Raw genomic sequence first — 20,331 nt, forward strand, 5'->3', positions numbered from 1 at the left:
CGGGTTTGAAATTATCCTACAAAGTATCTGAAACACGCTTGCAGTTTGCCTACAAAGTATATGAAGAGCGCCTGCAATTATCCTACAAATTATCTGAAACGGGCCTGCAATGATCCTGAAACGTATCTGAAACGCGCCTATAAACATCCTGAAAAATATCTGAAACGCGCCTATAAAGATCCTGAAAAATATCTGAAACGCGCCTGCAATGATCCTGAAAAGTATCTGAAACAGGCCTGCAATGATCCTTCAAAGTATCTGAAACGGGTTTGAAATTATCCTACAAAGTATCTGAAACACGCTTGCAGTTTGCCTACAAAGTATATGAAAAGCGCCTGCAATTATCCTACAAATTATCTGAAACTCGCCTGCAATTATCCTACAAAGTATCTGAAATACACCAGCAATGATTTTGCAAAGTATCTGAAACGCACCTGCAATTATCCTACAAAGTATCTGAAATGCGCCTGCAATTATCCTAAAAATTTAATGAAAAGCACCTGCAATTATCCTAAAAATTATCTGAAAAGCGCCTGCAATTATCCTACAAAGTATCTGAAATGCGCCTGCAATTATCCTATAAATTATATGAAAAGCACCTGCAATTATCCTACAAACTATCTGAAAAGCGCCTGCAATTATCCTACAAAGTATCTGAAACACGCTTGCAGTTTGCCTACAAAGTATATGAAAAGCGCCTGCAAGTATCCTACAAAGTATCTGAAACGCGCCTGCAATGATCCTGAAACGTATCTGAAACGCGCCTATAAAGATCCTGAAAAATATCTGAAACGCGCCTGCAATGATCCTGAAAAGTATCTGAAACGGGTTTGAAATTATCCTACAAAGTATCTGAAACACGCTTGCAGTTTGCCTACAAAGTATATGAAAAGCGCCTGCAATGATCCTTCAAAGTATCTGAAACACGTCTGAAATTATCCTACAAAGTATCTGAAATACACCAGCAATGATCTTGCAAAGTATCTGAAACGCACCTGCAATTATCCTACAAAGTATCAGAAACGCGCCAGCAATTATCCTGAAAAGTATCTGAAACACGCCTGCAATGATCCTGAAAAGTATTTGAAACGCGCCTGCAATGATCCTGAAAAATATCTGAAACGCGCCTGCAATTATCCTACAAAGTATCAGAAATGCGCCTGCAATTATCCTATAAATTATATGAAAAGTACCTGCAATTATCCTACAAAGTATCTGAAACACGCCTGCAATTTGCCTACAAAGTATATGAAAAACGCCTGTAATTATTATATAAAGTCTCTGAAACGCGCCTGCAATGATCCTGAAAAGTATCTGAAACACACCTGCAATTATCCTTCAAGGTATCTGAAATGCGCTTGAATTATCCTATAAATTATATGAAAAGTACCTGCAATTATCCTACAAAGTATCTGAAACACGCTTGCAGTTTGCCAACAAAGTATATGAAAAGCGCCTGCAATTATCCTACAAAGTATCTGAAACACGCTTGCTGTTTGCCTACAAAGTATCTGAAACGCGCCTGCAATTATCCTACAAAGTATCTGAAATGCGCCTGCAATTATCCTAAAAATTTAATGAAAAGCACCTGCAATTATCCTAAAAATTATCTGAAAAGCGCCTGCAATTATCCTACATAGTATCTGAAATGCGCCTGCAATTATCCTATAAACTATATGAAAAGTACCTGCAATTATCCTACAAAGTATCTGAAATGCGCCTGCAATTATCCTATAAACTATATGAAAAGTACCTGCAATTATCCTACAAAGTATCTGAAAAGCGCCTGCAATTATCCTACAAAGTATCTGAAACACGCTTGCAGTTTGCCTACAAAGTATATGAAAAGCGCCTGCAATTATCCTACAAAGTATCTGAAATACACCAGCAATGATTTTGCAAAGTATCTGAAACGCACCTGCAATTATCCTACAAAGTATCTGAAATGCGCCTGCAATTATCCTAAAAATTTAATGAAAAGCACCTGCAATTATCCTAAAAATTATCTGAAAAGCGCCTGCAATTATCCTACAAAGTATCTGAAATGCGCCTGCAATTATCCTATAAATTATATGAAAAGCACCTGCAATTATCCTACAAACTATCTGAAAAGCGCCTGCAATTATCCTACAAAGTATCTGAAACACGCTTGCAGTTTGCCTACAAAGTATATGAAAAGCGCCTGCAAGTATCCTACAAAGTATCTGAAACGCGCCTGCAATGATCCTGAAACGTATCTGAAACGCGCCTATAAAGATCCTGAAAAATATCTGAAACGCGCCTGCAATGATCCTGAAAAGTATCTGAAACGGGTTTGAAATTATCCTACAAAGTATCTGAAACACGCTTGCAGTTTGCCTACAAAGTATATGAAAAGCGCCTGCAATGATCCTTCAAAGTATCTGAAACACGTCTGAAATTATCCTACAAAGTATCTGAAATACACCAGCAATGATCTTGCAAAGTATCTGAAACGCACCTGCAATTATCCTACAAAGTATCAGAAACGCGCCAGCAATTATCCTGAAAAGTATCTGAAACACGCCTGCAATGATCCTGAAAAGTATTTGAAACGCGCCTGCAATGATCCTGAAAAATATCTGAAACGCGCCTGCAATTATCCTACAAAGTATCTGAAATGCGCCTGCAATTATCCTATAAATTATATGAAAAGTACCTGCAATTATCCTACAAAGTATCTGAAACACGCCTGCAATTTGCCTACAAAGTATATGAAAAACGCCTGTAATTATTATATAAAGTCTCTGAAACGCGCCTGCAATGATCCTGAAAAGTATCTGAAACACACCTGCAATTATCCTTCAAGGTATCTGAAATGCGCTTGAATTATCCTATAAATTATATGAAAAGTACCTGCAATTATCCTACAAAGTATCTGAAACACGCTTGCAGTTTGCCAACAAAGTATATGAAAAGCGCCTGCAATTATCCTACAAAGTATCTGAAACACGCTTGCTGTTTGCCTACAAAGTATCTGAAACGCGCCTGCAATTATCCTACAAAGTATCTGAAATGCGCCTGCAATTATCCTAAAAATTTAATGAAAAGCACCTGCAATTATCCTAAAAATTATCTGAAAAGCGCCTGCAATTATCCTACAAAGTATCTGAAATGCGCCTGCAATTATCCTATAAACTATATGAAAAGTACCTGCAATTATCCCACAAAGTATCTGAAATGCGCCTGCAATTATCCTATAAACTATATGAAAAGTACCTGCAATTATCCTACAAAGTATCTGAAAAGCGCCTGCAATTATCCTACAAAGTATCTGAAACACGCTTGCAGTTTGCCTACAAAGTATATGAAAAGCGCCTGCAATTATCCTACAAAGTATCTGAAACGCGCCTGCAATGATCCTGAAACGTATCTGAAACGCGCCTATAAAGATCCTGAAAAATATCTGAAACGCGCCTGCAATTATCCTACAAAGTATCTGAAATGCGCCTGTAATTATCCTATAAATTATATGAAAAGTACCTGCAATTATCCTACAAAGTATCTGAAACACGCCTGCAATTTGCCTACAAAGTATATGAAAAACGCCTGTAATTATTATATAAAGTCTCTGAAACGCGCCTGCAATGATCCTGAAAAGTATCTGAAACACACCTGCAATTATCCTTCAAGGTATCTGAAATGCGCTTGAATTATCCTATAAATTATATGAAAAGTACCTGCAATTATCCTACAAAGTATCTGAAACACGCTTGCAGTTTGCCAACAAAGTATATGAAAAGCGCCTGCAATTATCCTACAAAGTATCTGAAACGCGCCTGCAATGATCCTGAAACGTATCTGAAACGCGCCTATAAAGATCCTGAAAAATATCTGAAACACGCCTGCAATGATCCTTCAAAGTATCTGAAAAGCGCCTGCAATTATCCTACAAAGTATCTGAAACGCGCCTGCAATGATCCTGAAACGTATCTGAAACGCGCCTATAAAGATCCTGAAAAATATCTGAAACACGCCTGCAATGATCCTTCAAAGTATCTGAAACGGGTTTGAAATTATCCTACAAAGTATCTGAAACACGCTTGCAGTTTGCCTACAAAGTATATGAAGAGCGCCTGCAATTATCCTACAAAGTATCTGAAACGCGCCTGCAATGATCCTGAAACGTATCTGAAACGCGCCTATAAAGATCCTGAAAAGTATCTGAAACGCGCCTGCAATGATCCTGAAAAGTATCTGAAACGCGCCTATAAAGATCCTGAAAAATATCTGAAACGCGCCTGCAATGATCCTGAAAAGTATCTGAAACAGGCCTGCAATGATCCTTCAAAGTATCTGAAACGGGTTTGAAATTATCCTACAAAGTATCTGAAACACGCTTGCAGTTTGCCTACAAAGTATATGAAAAGCGCCAGCAATTATCCTACAAATTATCTGAAACTCGCCTGCAATTATCCTACAAAGTATCTGAAATACACCAGCAATGATCTTGCAAAGTATCTGAAACGCACCTGCAATTATCCTACAAAGTATCTGAAATGCGCCTGCAATTATCCTAAAAATTTAATGAAAAGCACCTGCAATTATCCTAAAAATTATCTGAAAAGCGCCTGCAATTATCCTACAAAGTATCTGAAACGCGCCTGCAATGATCCTTCAAAGTATCTGAAACGGGTTTGAAATTATCCTACAAAGTATCTGAAAAGCGCCTGCAATTATCCTACAAAGTATCTGAAATGCGCCTGCAATTATCCTATAAACTATATGAAAAGTACCTGCAATTATCCTACAAAGTATCTGAAAAGCGCCTGCAATTATCCTACAAAGTATCTGAAACACGCTTGCAGTTTGCCTACAAAGTATATGAAAAGCGCCTGCAATTATCCTAAAAATTTAATGAAAGGCACCTGCAATTATCCTAAAAATTTTCTGAAAAGCGCCTGCAATTATCCTATAAATTATATGAAAAGTACCTGCAATTATCCTACAAAGTATCTGAAAAGCGCCTGCAATTATCCTACAAAGTATCTGAAACACGCTTGCAGTTTGCCTACAAAGTATATGAAAAGCGCCTGCAAGTATCCTACAAAGTATCTGAAAAGCGCCTGCAATTATCCTACTAAGTATCTGAAACACGCTTGCAGTTTGCCTACAAAGTATATGAAAAGCGCCTGCAATTATCCTACAAAGTATCTGAAACACGCTTGCAGTTTGCCTACAAAGTATCTGAAAAGCGCCTGCAATTATCCTACAAAGTATCTGAAATGCGCCTGCAATTATCCTAAAAATTTAATGAAAAGCACCTGCAATTATCCTAAAAATTATCTGAAAAGCGCCTGCAATTATCCTACAAAGTATCTGAAACACGCTTGCAGTTTGCCTACAAAGTATATGAAAAGCGCCTGCAAGTATCCTACAAAGTATCTGAAACGCGCCTGCAATGATCCTGAAACGTATCTGAAACGCGCCTATAAAGATCCTGAAAAATATCTGAAACGCGCCTGCAATGATCCTGAAAATATCTGAAACGGGTTTGAAATTATCCTACAAAGTATCTGAAACACGCTTGCAGTTTGCCTACAAAGTATATGAAAAGCGCCTGCAATGATCCTTCAAAGTATCTGAAATACACCAGCAGTGATCTTGCAAAGTATCTGAAACGCACCTGCAATTATCCTACAAAGTATCAGAAACGCGCCAGCAATTATCCTGAAAAGTATCTGAAACACGCCTGCAATGATCCTGAAAAGTATTTGAAACGCGCCTGCAATGATCCTGAAAAATATCTGAAACGCGCCTGCAATTATCCTACAAAGTATCTGAAATGCGCCTGCAATTATCCTATAAATTATATGAAAAGTACCTGCAATTATCCTACAAAGTGTCTGAAACACGCCTGCAATGATCCTTCAAAGTATCTGAAACGGGTTTGAAATTATCCTACAAAGTATCTGAAACACGCTTGCAGTTTGCCTACAAAGTATATGAAGAGCGCCTGCAATTATCCTACAAAGTATCTGAAACGCGCCTGCAATGATCCTGAAACGTATCTGAAACGGGTTTGAAATTATCCTACAAAGTATCTGAAACACGCTTGCAGTTTGCCTACAAAGTATATGAAAAGCGCCAGCAATTATCCTACAAATTATCTGAAACTCGCCTGCAATTATCCTACAAAGTATCTGAAATACACCAGCAATGATCTTGCAAAATATCTGAAACGCACCTGCAATTATCCTACAAAGTATCTGAAATGCGCCTGCAATTATCCTAAAAATTTAATGAAAAGCACCTGCAATTATCCTAAAAATTATCTGAAAAGCGCCTGCAATTATCCTACAAAGTATCTGAAACGCGCCTGCAATGATCCTTCAAAGTATCTGAAACGGGTTTGAAATTATCCTACAAAGTATCTGAAACACGCTTGCAGTTTGCCTACAAAGTATATGAAAAGCGCCTGCAATTATCCTACAAATTATCTGAAACTCGCCGCAATTATCCTACAAAGTATCTGAAATACACCAGCAATGATCTTGCAAAGTATCTGAAACGCACCTGCAATTATCCTACAAAGTATCTGAAATGCGCCTGCAATTATCCTAAAAATTTAATGAAAGGCACCTGCAATTATCCTAAAAATTATCTGAAAAGCGCCTGCAATTATCCTATAAATTATATGAAAAGTACCTGCAATTATCCTACAAAGTATCTGAAAAGCGCCTGCAATTATCCTACAAAGTATCTGAAACACGCTTGCAGTTTGCCTACAAAGTATATGAAAAGCGCCTGCAAGTATCCTACAAAGTATCTGAAAAGCGCCTGCAATTATCCTACTAAGTATCTGAAACACGCTTGCAGTTTGCCTACAAAGTATATGAAAAGCGCCTGCAAGTATCCTACAAAGTATCTGAAAAGCGCCTGCAATTATCCTACTAAGTATCTGAAACACGCTTGCAGTTTGCCTACAAAGTATCTGAAACACGCTTGCAGTTTGCCTACAAAGTATATGAAAAGCGCCTGCAAGTATCCTACAAAGTATCTGAAAAGCGCCTGCAATTATCCTACTAAGTATCTGAAACACGCTTGCAGTTTGCCTACAAAGTATATGAAAAGCGCCTGCAATTATCCTACAAAGTATCTGAAACACGCTTGCAGTTTGCCTACAAAGTATCTGAAAAGCGCCTGCAATTATCCTACAAAGTATCTGAAATGCGCCTGCAATTATCCTAAAAATTTAATGAAAAGCACCTGCAATTATCCTAAAAATTATCTGAAAAGCGCCTGCAATTATCCTACAAAGTATCTGAAACACGCTTGCAGTTTGCCTACAAAGTATATGAAAAGCGCCTGCAAGTATCCTACAAAGTATCTGAAACGCGCCTGCAATGATCCTGAAACGTATCTGAAACGCGCCTATAAAGATCCTGAAAAATATCTGAAACGCGCCTGCAATGATCCTGAAAATATCTGAAACGGGTTTGAAATTATCCTACAAAGTATCTGAAACACGCTTGCAGTTTGCCTACAAAGTATATGAAAAGCGCCTGCAATGATCCTTCAAAGTATCTGAAATACACCAGCAGTGATCTTGCAAAGTATCTGAAACGCACCTGCAATTATCCTACAAAGTATCAGAAACGCGCCAGCAATTATCCTGAAAAGTATCTGAAACACGCCTGCAATGATCCTGAAAAGTATTTGAAACGCGCCTGCAATGATCCTGAAAAATATCTGAAACGCGCCTGCAATTATCCTACAAAGTATCTGAAATGCGCCTGCAATTATCCTATAAATTATATGAAAAGTACCTGCAATTATCCTACAAAGTGTCTGAAACACGCCTGCAATTTGCCTACAAAGTATATGAAAAACGCCTGTAATTATCCTATAAAGTCTCTGAAACGCGCCTGCAATGATCCTGAAAAGTATCTGAAACACACCTGCAATTATCCTTCAAAGTATCTGAAACGCGCCTGCAATGATCCTGAAAAGTATCTGAAACGCGCCTGCAATGATCCTGAAAAGTATCTGAAACGCGCCTGCAATGATCCTGAAAAGTATCAGAAACGCGCCTGCAATGATCCTGAAAAGTATCTGAAACGCGTCTGCAATGATCCTGAAAATTATTTGAAACGCGCCTGCAATGATCCTGAAAAGTATCAGAAACGCGCCTGCAATGATCCTGAAAAGTATCTGAAACGCGTCTGCAATGATCCTGAAAAGTATTTGAAACGCGCCTGCAATGATCCTGAAAAATATCTGAAACGCGCCTGCAATGATCCTACAAAGTATCTGAAAAGCACCTGCTATGATCCTGAAAAGTATCTGAAACGCGCCTGCAGTTTGCCTACAAAGTATATGAAAAGCGCCTGCAATGATCCTGAAAAATATCTGAAACGCGCCTGCAATGATCCTACAAAGTATCTGAAAAGCACCTGCAATGATCCTGAAAAGTATCTGAAACACGCCTGCAATTTGCCTACAAAGTATATGAAAAACGCCTGTAATTATCCTATAAAGTCTCTGAAACGCGCCTGCAATGATCCTGAAAAATATCTGAAACGTGCCTGCAATTATCCTACAAAGTATCTGAAATGCGCTTGAATTATCCTATAAATTATATGAAAAGTACCTGCAATTATCCTTCAAAGTATCTGAAAAGCGCCTGCAATTATCCTACAAAGTATCTGAAACACGCTTGCAGTTTGCCTACAAAGTATATGAAAAGCGCCTGCAATTATCCTACAAAGTATCTGAAACGCGCCTGCAATGATCCTGAAACGTATCTGAAACTCGCCTATAAAGATCCTGAAAAATATCTTAAACGCGCCTGCAATGATCCTGAAAAGTATCTGAAACACGCCTGCAATGATCCTTCAAAGTATCTGAAACGGGTTTGAAATTATCTTACAAAGTATCTGAAACACGCTTGCAGTTTGCCTACAATGTATATGAAAAGCGCCTGCAATTATCCTACAAATTATCTGAAAGTCGCCTGCAATTATCCTACAAAGTATCTGAAATACACCAGCAATGATTTTGCAAAGTATCTGAAACGCACCTGCAATTATCCTACAAAGTATCTGAAATGCGCCTGCAATTATCCTAAAAATTTAATGAAAAGCACCTGCAATTATCCTAAAAATTATCTGAAAAGCGCCTGCAATTATCCTACAAAGTATCTGAAATGCGCCTGCAATTATCCTATAAATTATATGAAAAGCACCTGCAATTATCCTACAAACTATCTGAAAAGCACCTGCAATGATCCTGAAAAGTATCTGAAACGCGCCTGCAGTTTGCCTACAAAGTATATGAAAAGCGCCTGCAATGATCCTGAAAAATATCTGAAACGCGCCTGCAATGATCCTACAAAGTATCTGAAAAGCACCTGCAATGATCCTGAAAAGTATCTGAAACACGCCTGCAATTTGCCTACAAAGTATATGAAAAACGCCTGTAATTATCCTATAAAGTCTCTGAAACGCGCCTGCAATGATCCTGAAAAATATCTGAAACGTGCCTGCAATTATCCTACAAAGTATCTGAAACACGCTTGCAGTTTGCCTACAAAGTATATGAAGAGCGCCTGCAATTATCCTACAAAGTATCTGAAACGCGCCTGCAATGATCCTGAAACGTATCTGAAACGCGCCTATAAAGATCCTGAAAAGTATCTGAAACGCGCCTGCAATGATCCTGAAAAGTATCTGAAACGCGCCTATAAAGATCCTGAAAAATATCTGAAACGCGCCTGCAATGATCCTGAAAAGTATCTGAAATAGGCCTGCAATGATCCTTCAAAGTATCTGAAACGGGTTTGAAATTATCCTACAAAGTATCTGAAACACGCTTGCAGTTTGCCTACAAAGTATATGAAAAGCGCCAGCAATTATCCTACAAATTATCTGAAACTCGCCTGCAATTATCCTACAAAGTATCTGAAATACACCAGCAATGATCTTGCAAAGTATCTGAAACGCACCTGCAATTATCCTACAAAGTATCTGAAACACGCTTGCAGTTTGCCTACAAAGTATATGAAAAGCGCCTGCAAGTATCCTACAAAGTATCTGAAACGCGCCTGCAATGATCCTGAAACGTATCTGAAACGCGCCTATAAAGATCCTGAAAAATATCTGAAACGCGCCTGCAATGATCCTGAAAAGTATCTGAAACGGGTTTGAAATTATCCTACAAAGTATCTGAAACACGCTTGCAGTTTGCCTACAAAGTATATGAAAAGCGCCTGCAATGATCCTTCAAAGTATCTGAAACACGTCTGAAATTATCCTACAAAGTATCTGAAATACACCAGCAATGATCTTGCAAAGTATCTGAAACGCACCTGCAATTATCCTACAAAGTATCAGAAACGCGCCAGCAATTATCCTGAAAAGTATCTGAAACACGCCTGCAATGATCCTGAAAAGTATTTGAAACGCGCCTGCAATGATCCTGAAAAATATCTGAAACGCGCCTGCAATTATCCTACAAAGTATCTGAAATGCGCCTGCAATTATCCTATAAATTATATGAAAAGTACCTGCAATTTGCCTACAAAGTATATGAAAAACGCCTGTAATTATTATATAAAGTCTCTGAAACGCGCCTGCAATGATCCTGAAAAGTATCTGAAACACACCTGCAATTATCCTTCAAGGTATCTGAAATGCGCTTGAATTATCCTATAAATTATATGAAAAGTACCTGCAATTATCCTACAAAGTATCTGAAACACGCTTGCAGTTTGCCAACAAAGTATATGAAAAGCGCCTGCAATTATCCTACAAAGTATCTGAAACACGCTTGCTGTTTGCCTACAAAATATCTGAAACACGCCTGCAATTATCCTACAAAGTATCTGAAATGCGCCTGCAATTATCCTAAAAATTTAATGAAAAGCACCTGCAATTATCCTAAAAATTATCTGAAAAGCGCCTGCAATTATCCTACAAAGTATCTGAAATGCGCCTGCAATTATCCTATAAACTATATGAAAAGTACCTGCAATTATCCTACAAAGTATCTGAAATGCGCCTGCAATTATCCTATAAACTATATGAAAAGTACCTGCAATTATCCTACAAAGTATCTGAAAAGCGCCTGCAATTATCCTACAAAGTATCTGAAACACGCTTGCAGTTTGCCTACAAAGTATATGAAAAGCGCCTGCAATTATCCTACAAAGTATCTGAAACGCGCCTGCAATGATCCTGAAACGTATCTGAAACGCGCCTATAAAGATCCTGAAAAATATCTGAAACGCGCCTGCAATTATCCTACAAAGTATCTGAAATGCGCCTGCAATTATCCTATAAATTATATGAAAAGTACCTGCAATTATCCTACAAAGTATCTGAAACACGCCTGCAATTTGCCTACAAAGTATATGAAAAACGCCTGTAATTATTATATAAAGTCTCTGAAACGCGCCTGCAATGATCCTGAAAAGTATCTGAAACACACCTGCAATTATCCTTCAAGGTATCTGAAATGCGCTTGAATTATCCTATAAATTATATGAAAAGTACCTGCAATTATCCTACAAAGTATCTGAAACACGCTTGCAGTTTGCCAACAAAGTATATGAAAAGCGCCTGCAATTATCCTACAAAGTATCTGAAACACGCTTGCTGTTTGCCTACAAAGTATCTGAAACGCGCCTGCAATTATCCTACAAAGTATCTGAAATGCGCCTGCAATTATCCTAAAAATTTAATGAAAAGCACCTGCAATTATCCTAAAAATTATCTGAAAAGCGCCTGCAATTATCCTACAAAGTATCTGAAATGCGCCTGCAATTATCCTATAAACTATATGAAAAGTACCTGCAATTATCCTACAAAGTATCTGAAATGCGCCTGCAATTATCCTATAAACTATATGAAAAGTACCTGCAATTATCCTACAAAGTATCTGAAAAGCGCCTGCAATTATCCTACAAAGTATCTGAAACACGCTTGCAGTTTGCCTACAAAGTATATGAAAAGCGCCTGCAATTATCCTACAAAGTATCTGAAACGCGCCTGCAATGATCCTGAAACGTATCTGAAACGCGCCTATAAAGATCCTGAAAAATATCTGAAACGCGCCTGCAATTATCCTACAAAGTATCTGAAATACACCAGCAATGATCTTGCAAAGTATCTGAAACGCACCTGCAATTATCCTACAAAGTATCTGAAACACGCTTGCAGTTTGCCTACAAAGTATATGAAAAGCGCCTGCAAGTATCCTACAAAGTATCTGAAACGCGCCTGCAATGATCCTGAAACGTATCTGAAACGCGCCTATAAAGATCCTGAAAAATATCTGAAACGCGCCTGCAATGATCCTGAAAAGTATCTGAAACGGGTTTGAAATTATCCTACAAAGTATCTGAAACACGCTTGCAGTTTGCCTACAAAGTATATGAAAAGCGCCTGCAATGATCCTTCAAAGTATCTGAAACACGTCTGAAATTATCCTACAAAGTATCTGAAATACACCAGCAATGATCTTGCAAAGTATCTGAAACGCACCTGCAATTATCCTACAAAGTATCAGAAACGCGCCAGCAATTATCCTGAAAAGTATCTGAAACACGCCTGCAATGATCCTGAAAAGTATTTGAAACGCGCCTGCAATGATCCTGAAAAATATCTGAAACGCGCCTGCAATTATCCTACAAAGTATCTGAAATGCGCCTGCAATTATCCTATAAATTATATGAAAAGTACCTGCAATTTGCCTACAAAGTATATGAAAAACGCCTGTAATTATTATATAAAGTCTCTGAAACGCGCCTGCAATGATCCTGAAAAGTATCTGAAACACACCTGCAATTATCCTTCAAGGTATCTGAAATGCGCTTGAATTATCCTATAAATTATATGAAAAGTACCTGCAATTATCCTACAAAGTATCTGAAACACGCTTGCAGTTTGCCAACAAAGTATATGAAAAGCGCCTGCAATTATCCTACAAAGTATCTGAAACACGCTTGCTGTTTGCCTACAAAGTATCTGAAACGCGCCTGCAATTATCCTACAAAGTATCTGAAATGCGCCTGCAATTATCCTAAAAATTTAATGAAAAGCACCTGCAATTATCCTAAAAATTATCTGAAAAGCGCCTGCAATTATCCTACAAAGTATCTGAAATGCGCCTGCAATTATCCTATAAACTATATGAAAAGTACCTGCAATTTTCCTACAAAGTATCTGAAATGCGCCTGCAATTATCCTATAAACTATATGAAAAGTACCTGCAATTATCCTACAAAGTATCTGAAAAGCGCCTGCAATTATCCTACAAAGTATCTGAAACACGCTTGCAGTTTGCCTACAAAGTATATGAAAAGCGCCTGCAATTATCCTACAAAGTATCTGAAACGCGCCTGCAATGATCCTGAAACGTATCTGAAACGCGCCTATAAAGATCCTGAAAAATATCTGAAACGCGCCTGCAATTATCCTACAAAGTATCTGAAATGCGCCTGCAATTATCCTATAAATTATATGAAAAGTACCTGCAATTATCCTACAAAGTATCTGAAACACGCCTGCAATTTGCCTACAAAGTATATGAAAAACGCCTGTAATTATTATATAAAGTCTCTGAAACGCGCCTGCAATGATCCTGAAAAGTATCTGAAACACACCTGCAATTATCCTTCAAGGTATCTGAAATGCGCTTGAATTATCCTATAAATTATATGAAAAGTACCTGCAATTATCCTACAAAGTATCTGAAACACGCTTGCAGTTTGCCAACAAAGTATATGAAAAGCGCCTGCAATTATCCTACAAAGTATCTGAAACACGCTTGCTGTTTGCCTACAAAGTATCTGAAACGCGCCTGCAATTATCCTACAAAGTATCTGAAATGCGCCTGCAATTATCCTAAAAATTTAATGAAAAGCACCTGCAATTATCCTAAAAATTATCTGAAAAGCGCCTGCAATTATCCTACAAAGTATCTGAAATGCGCCTGCAATTATCCTATAAACTATATGAAAAGTACCTGCAATTATCCTACAAAGTATCTGAAAAGCGCCTGCAATTATCCTACAAAGTATCTGAAACACGCTTGCAGTTTGCCTACAAAGTATATGAAAAGCGCCTGCAATTATCCTACAAAGTATCTGAAACGCGCCTGCAATGATCCTGAAACGTATCTGAAACGCGCCTATAAAGATCCTGAAAAATATCTGAAACACGCCTGCAATGATCCTTCAAAGTATCTGAAAAGCGCCTGCAATTATCCTACAAAGTATCTGAAACGCGCCTGCAATGATCCTGAAACGTATCTGAAACGCGCCTATAAAGATCCTGAAAAATATCTGAAACACGCCTGCAATGATCCTTCAAAGTATCTGAAAAGCGCCTGCAATTATCCTACAAAGTATCTGAAACGCGCCTGCAATGATCCTGAAACGTATCTGAAACGCGCCTATAAAGATCCTGAAAAATATCTGAAACACGCCTGCAATGATCCTTCAAAGTATCTGAAACGGGTTTGAAATTATCCTACAAAGTATCTGAAACGCGCTTGCAGTTTGCCTACAAAGTATATGAAGAGCGCCTGCAATTATCCTACAAAGTATCTGAAACGCGCCTGCAATGATCCTGAAACGTATCTGAAACGCGCCTATAAAGATCCTGAAAAGTATCTGAAACGCGCCTGCAATGATCCTGAAAAGTATCTGAAACGCGCCTATAAAGATCCTGAAAAATATCTGAAACGCGCCTGCAATGATCCTGAAAAGTATCTGAAACAGGCCTGCAATGATCCTTCAAAGTATCTGAAACGGGTTTGAAATTATCCTACAAAGTATCTGAAACACGCTTGCAGTTTGCCTACAAAGTATATGAAAAGCGCCAGCAATTATCCTACAAATTATCTGAAACTCGCCTGCAATTATCCTACAAAGTATCTGAAATACACCAGCAATGATCTTGCAAAGTATCTGAAACGCACCTGCAATTATCCTACAAAGTATCTGAAATGCGCCTGCAATTATCCTGAAAATTTAATGAAAAGCACCTGCAATTATCCTAAAAATTATCTGAAAAGCGCCTGCAATTATCCTACAAAGTATCTGAAACGCGCCTGCAATGATCCTTCAAAGTATCTGAAACGGGTTTGAAATTATCCTACAAAGTATCTGAAACACGCTTGCAGTTTGCCTACAAAGTATATGAAAAGCGCCTGCAATGATCCTTCAAAGTATCTGAAATACACCAGCAGTGATCTTGCAAAGTATCTGAAACGCACCTGCAATTATCCTACAAAGTATCAGAAACGCGCCAGCAATTATCCTGAAAAGTATCTGAAACACGCCTGCAATGATCCTGAAAAGTATTTGAAACGCGCCTGCAATGATCCTGAAAAATATCTGAAACGCGCCTGCAATTATCCTACAAAGTATCTGAAATGCGCCTGCAATTATCCTATAAATTATATGAAAAGTACCTGCAATTATCCTACAAAGTGTCTGAAACACGCCTGCAATTTGCCTACAAAGTATATGAAAAACGCCTGTAATTATCCTATAAAGTCTCTGAAACGCGCCTGCAATGATCCTGAAAAGTATCTGAAACACACCTGCAATTATCCTTCAAAGTATCTGAAACGCGCCTGCAATGATCCTGAAAAGTATCTGAAACGCGCCTGCAATGATCCTGAAAAGTATCTGAAACGCGCCTGCAATGATCCTGAAAAGTATCAGAAACGCGCCTGCAATGATCCTGAAAAGTATCTGAAACGCGTCTGCAATGATCCTGAAAATTATTTGAAACGCGCCTGCAATGATCCTGAAAAGTATCAGAAACGCGCCTGCAATGATCCTGAAAAGTATCTGAAACGCGTCTGCAATGATCCTGAAAAGTATTTGAAACGCGCCTGCAATGATCCTGAAAAATATCTGAAACGCGCCTGCAATGATCCTACAAAGTATCTGAAAAGCACCTGCAATGATCCTGAAAAGTATCTGAAACGCGCCTGCAGTTTGCCTACAAAGTATATGAAAAGCGCCTGCAATTATCCTACAAATTATCTGAAACTCGCCGCAATTATCCTACAAAGTATCTGAAATACACCAGCAATGATCTTGCAAAGTATCTGAAACGCACCTGCAATTATCCTACAAAGTATCTGAAATGCGCCTGCAATTATCCTAAAAATTTAATGAAAGGCACCTGCAATTATCCTAAAAATTATCTGAAAAGCGCCTGCAATTATCCTATAAATTATATGAAAAGTACCTGCAATTATCCTACAAAGTATCTGAAAAGCGCCTGCAATTATCCTACAAAGTATCTGAAACACGCTTGCAGTTTGCCTACAAAGTATATGAAAAGCGCCTGCAAGTATCCTACAAAGTATCTGAAAAGCGCCTGCAATTATCCTACTAAGTATCTGAAACACGCTTGCAGTTTGCCTACAAAGTATATGAAAAGCGCCTGCAATTATCCTACAAAGTATCTGAAACACGCTTGCAGTTTGCCTACAAAGTATCTGAAAAGCGCCTGCAATTATCCTACAAAGTATCTGAAATGCGCCTGCAATTATCCTAAAAATTTAATGAAAAGCACCTGCAATTATCCTAAAAATTATCTGAAAAGCGCCTGCAATTATCCTACAAAGTATCTGAAACACGCTTGCAGTTTGCCTACAAAGTATATGAAAAGCGCCTGCAAGTATCCTACAAAGTATCTGAAACGCGCCTGCAATGATCCTGAAACGTATCTGAAACGCGCCTATAAAGATCCTGAAAAATATCTGAAACGCGCTTGCAATGATCCTGAAAATATCTGAAACGGGTTTGAAATTATCCTACAAAGTATCTGAAACACGCTTGCAGTTTGCCTACAAAGTATATGAAAAGCGCCTGCAATGATCCTTCAAAGTATCTGAAATACACCAGCAGTGATCTTGCAAAGTATCTGAAACGCACCTGCAATTATCCTACAAAGTATCAGAAACGCGCCAGCAATTATCCTGAAAAGTATCTGAAACACGCCTGCAATGATCCTGAAAAGTATTTGAAACGCGCCTGCAATGATCCTGAAAAGTATCTGAAATACACCAGCAGTGATCTTGCAAAGTATCTGAAACGCACCTGCAATTATCCTACAAAGTATCAGAAACGCGCCAGCAATTATCCTGAAAAGTATCTGAAACACGCCTGCAATGATCCTGAAAAGTATTTGAAACGCGCCTGCAATGATCCTGAAAAGTATCTGAAACGCGCCTGCAATGATCCTGAAAAGTATCAGAAACGCGCCTGCAATGATCCTGAAAAGTATCTGAAACGCGTCTGCAATGATCCTGAAAATTATTTGAAACGCGCCTGCAATGATCCTGAAAAGTATCAGAAACGCGCCTGCAATGATCCTGAAAAGTATCTGAAACGCGTCTGCAATGATCCTGAAAAGTATTTGAAACGCGCCTGCAATGATCCTGAAAAATATCTGAAACGCGCCTGCAATGATCCTACAAAGTATCTGAAAAGCACCTGCAATGATCCTGAAAAGTATCTGAAACGCGCCTGCAGTTTGCCTACAAAGTATATGAAAAGCGCCTGCAATGATCCTGAAAAATATCTGAAACGCGCCTGCAATGATCCTACAAAGTATCTGAAAAGCACCTGCAATGATCCTGAAAAGTATCTGAAACGCGCCTGCAATGATCCTGAAAAATATCTGAAACGTGCCTGCAATTATCCTACAAAGTATCTGAAATGCGCTTGAATTATCCTATAAATTATATGAAAAGTACCTGCAATTATCCTTCAAAGTATCTGAAAAGCGCCTGCAATTATCCTACAAAGTATCTGAAACACGCTTGCAGTTTGCCTACAAAGTATATGAAAAGCGCCTGCAATTATCCTACAAAGTATCTGAAACGCGCCTGCAATGATCCTGAAACGTATCTGAAACTCGCCTATAAAGATCCTGAAAAATATCTTAAACGCGCCTGCAATGATCCTGAAAAGTATCTGAAACACGCCTGCAATGATCCTTCAAAGTATCTGAAACGGGTTTGAAATTATCCTACAAAGTATCTGAAACACGCTTGCAGTTTGCCTACAATGTATATGAAAAGCGCCTGCAATTATCCTACAAATTATCTGAAAGTCGCCTGCAATTATCCTACAAAGTATCTGAAATACACCAGCAATGATTTTGCAAAGTATCTGAAACGCACCTGCAATTATCCTACAAAGTATCTGAAATGCGCCTGCAATTATCCTAAAAATTTAATGAAAAGCACCTGCAATTATCCTAAAAATTATCTGAAAAGCGCCTGCAATTATCCTACAAAGTATCTGAAATGCGCCTGCAATTATCCTGAAAAATATCTGAAACGCGCCTGCAATGATCCTACAAAGTATCTGAAAAGCACCTGCAATGATCCTGAAAAGTATCTGAAAAGCGCCTGCAATTATCCTACAAAGTATATGAAAAACGCCTGTAATTATCCTATAAAGTCTCTGAAACGCGCCTGCAATGATCCTGAAAATTATCTGAAAAGCGCCTGCAATTATCCTACAAAGTATATGAAAAACGCCTGTAATTATCCTATAAAGTCTCTGAAACGCGCCTGCAATGATCCTGAAAAATATCTGAAACGTGCCTGCAATTATCCTACAAAGTATCTGAAACACGCTTGCAGTTTGCCTACAAAGTATATGAAGAGCGCCTGCAATTATCCTACAAAGTATCTGAAACGCGCCTGCAATGATCCTGAAACGTATCTGAAACGCGCCTATAAATATCCTGAAAAGTATCTGAAACGCGCCTGCAATGATCCTGAAAAGTATCTGAAACGCGCCTATAAAGATCCTGAAAAATATCTGAAACGCGCCTGCAATGATCCTGAAAAGTATCTGAAATAGGCCTGCAATGATCCTTCAAAGTATCTGAAACGGGTTTGAAATTATCCTACAAAGTATCTGAAACACGCTTGCAGTTTGCCTACAAAGTATATGAAAAGCGCCAGCAATTATCCTACAAATTATCTGAAACTCGCCTGCAATTATCCTACAAAGTATCTGAAATACACCAGCAATGATCTTGCAAAGTATCTGAAACGCACCTGCAATTATCCTACAAAGTATCTGAAATGCGCCTGCAATTATCCTAAAAATTTAATGAAAAGCACCTGCAATTATCCTAAAAATTATCTGAAAAGCGCCTGCAATTATCCTACAAAGTATCTGAAACGCGCCTGCAATGATCCTTCAAAGTATCTGAAACGGGTTTGAAATTATCCTACAAAGTATCTGAAACACGCTTGCAGTTTGCCTACAAAGTATATGAAAAGCGCCTGCAATTATCCTACAAATTATCTGAAACTCGCCGCAATTATCCTACAAAGTATCTGAAATACACCAGCAATGATCTTGCAAAGTATCTGAAACGCACCTGCAATTATCCTACAAAGTATCTGAAATGCGCCTGCAATTATCCTAAAAATTTAATGAAAGGCACCTGCAATTATCCTAAAAATTATCTGAAAAGCGCCTGCAATTATCCTATAAATTATATGAAAAGTACCTGCAATTATCCTACAAAGTATCTGAAAAGCGCCTGCAATTATCCTACAAAGTATCTGAAACACGCTTGCAGTTTGCCTACAAAGTATAGGAAAAGCGCCTGCAAGTATCCTACAAAGTATCTGAAAAGCGCCTGCAATTATCCTACTAAGTATCTGAAACACGCTTGCAGTTTGCCTACAAAGTATATGAAAAGCGCCTGCAATTATCCTACAAAGTATCTGAAACACGCTTGCAGTTTGCCTACAAAGTATCTGAAAAGCGCCTGCAATTATCCTACAAAGTATCTGAAATGCGCCTGCAATTATGCTAAAAATTTAATGAAAAGCACCTGCAATTATCCTAAAAATTATCTGAAAAGCGCCTGCAATTATCCTACAAAGTATCTGAAACACGCTTGCAGTTTGCCTACAAAGTATATGAAAAGCGCCTGCAAGTATCCTACAAAGTATCTGAAACGCGCCTGCAATGATCCTGAAACGTATCTGAAACGCGCCTATAAAGATCCTGAAAAATATCTGAAACGCGCCTGCAATGATCCTGAAAATATCTGAAACGGGTTTGAAATTATCCTACAAAGTATCTGAAACACGCTTGCAGTTTGCCTACAAAGTATATGAAAAGCGCCTGCAATGATCCTTCAAAGTATCTGAAATACACCAGCAGTGATCTTGCAAAGTATCTGAAACGCACCTGCAATTATCCTACAAAGTATCAGAAACGCGCCAGCAATTATCCTGAAAAGTATCTGAAACACGCCTGCAATGATCCTGAAAAGTATTTGAAACGCGCCTGCAATGATCCTG

Source organism: Phalangium opilio, unplaced genomic scaffold (assembly GCF_054372755.1).
Source record: "Phalangium opilio isolate 3A_F unplaced genomic scaffold, DU_Popi_V2 ptg000032l_1, whole genome shotgun sequence".
Classification (NCBI taxonomy): domain Eukaryota; kingdom Metazoa; phylum Arthropoda; class Arachnida; order Opiliones; family Phalangiidae; genus Phalangium; species Phalangium opilio.